We start from the raw sequence: 2,118 nt of genomic DNA on the forward strand, positions 1-2,118 counted from the left end.
AGCACTCGTTAATGATCCTTCCGCAGGTTCACCTACGGAAACCTTGTTACGACTTTTACTTCCTCTAAATGACCCAGCTTGGACACCTTTCCGTCGACCCGAGGGCGCTGGCCGCCGCCGAGGCGGCGGTAGCGGCTCCAAGGGCGCCAGTCCGGTGCCCTCACTAGACCATTCAATCGGTAGTAGCGACGGGCGGTGTGTACAAAGGGCAGGGACTAAATCGGCGCAATCTGGTGAATTGCGCCTACTGGGAATTCCTCGTTCATGGGGAACATTTGCAAGCCCCAATCCCCTTTAAGGACAGCTTTCACGAGGTTACCCGCTCCTCTCGGAGCAGGGACAGCTCGCTGAACTCTCCATTGTAGCGCGCGTGCGGCCCAGAACATCTAAGGGCATCACAGACCTGTTATGGCTCAAACTCTCGTGCGGCTAGTATATTTTTTGCTGCCGCTTATCCCTCTAAGAAGAAGACTGCGAAGCGGACGCCAGTTTCCGGCGCCGCGGGGCGCGCCGCCGGCGGCGCTAACCAACCGACGGCGGAGGCCCGCGCGACGGCCGGGTTTAGGGGAACCCGAGCCCACGCCCGAGGGCGAAGGCTGGGCGAGAGACCCGTCGACTATTTAGCAGGCTAGAGTCTCGTTCGTTATCGGAATTAACCAGACAGATCACTCCACCAACTAAGAACGGCCATGCACCACCACCCACCGAATCGAGAAAGAGCCTTCATTCTGTCAATCCTTCCGGTGTCCTGGCCTGGTGAGTTTCCCCGTGTTGAGTCAAATTGAGCCGCAGGCTCCACTCCTGGTGGTGCCCTTCCGTCAATTCCTTTAAGTTTCAGCTTTGCAACCATACTTCCCCCGGAACTCAAAGACTTTGGTTTCCCGGAAGCTACCCGCCGGGTCATGGGAATAACTGCGGCGGATCGCTAGTCAGCATCGTTTAAGGTTAGAACTAGGGCGGTATCTGATCGCCTTCGAACCTCTAACTTTCGTTCTTGATCAATGAAAACATCCTTGGCAGATGCTTTCGCAGTAGGTCGTCATGCGACGGTCTAAGAATTTCACCTCTAGCGTCGCAGTACGAATGCCCCCGTCTGCTTCTATTAATCATTACCTCGGGTTCCGAAAAACCGACAAAATAGAACCGAGGTCCTGTTCCATCATTCCATGCACGACCATTCGGGCTGTAAGCAAAGACCAGCCTGCTCTGAGCACTCTAATTTTTTCAAAGTAAACGTGCCGGCCACAGGGGGACACCCGGTTAAGGGCATAAAAAAACCCCGTGCGCGCCGGCGGGGACACAGCTCGGAACCCGGCAGTAGCCGCCGCTAAGGCGGACCGCCGGTCCGGAGCAGAAGTCAAACTACGAGCGTTTCAACCGCAACAACTTTAATATACGCTAGTGGAGCTGGAATTACCGCGGCGGCTGGCACCAGACTTGCCCTCCACTCGATCCTCGTACAAGGATTTAAAGTGTACTCATTCCAATTGCGAGGCCCCGTTCGGGGCTCGCAACAGTATTTTTCGTCACTACCTCCCCGTGCCGGGAGTGGGTAATTTGCGCGCCTGCTGCCTTCCTTAGATGTGGTAGCCGTTTCTCAGGCTCCCTCTCCGGAATCGAACCCTGATTCCCCGTTACCCGTGATAGCCATTGTAGGCGTTTAACCTACAATCGAGAGCTGATAAGGCAGACGCCTGCAGGACGCGGCGCCGACCCAACCCGGGTTGCGGGAGGGGTCGTGCGCTCGGCCAAAGTTATTCTGATTCACCAAGGAGATCGCGGCCGGCCGGTTGAAGGGCCGGCCGCCGAGGGTTTTGGTCTAATAAAAGCGCTCCTCCCTCGCGGTCGGAGACTACAAAGGCATGTATTAGCTCTAGAATTACCACAGTTATCCAAGTAGTGCGGTTCGGCAGAGATCCAATGAGTTATATCTGATTTAATGAGCCGTCCGCGGTTTCGCCTTAAGTCGGCCTGTACTTACACATGCATGGCTTAATCTTTGAGACAAGCATATGACTACTGGCAGGATCAACCAGGTAGAATTGGACAAAACAACAAACGACCCGTCGGGGTCGCCATCGTTCGTGTGTGTGTGTGCTCGCAGGAGGAAGAGGAGGA

The 2,118-nt window shown here is 55.6% G+C and overlaps 1 pseudogene; it reads right to left on the minus strand.

The window, feature by feature from the left end:
• Positions 1-9: 9 nt before the first annotated feature.
• On the minus strand, positions 10-2,039 carry LOC119594451 (annotated as a pseudogene).
• Between the last annotated feature and the right edge of the window lie 79 nt (positions 2,040-2,118).

Source organism: Penaeus monodon, chromosome 33 (genome assembly GCF_015228065.2).
Source record: "Penaeus monodon isolate SGIC_2016 chromosome 33, NSTDA_Pmon_1, whole genome shotgun sequence".
Lineage (NCBI taxonomy): Eukaryota > Metazoa > Arthropoda > Malacostraca > Decapoda > Penaeidae > Penaeus > Penaeus monodon.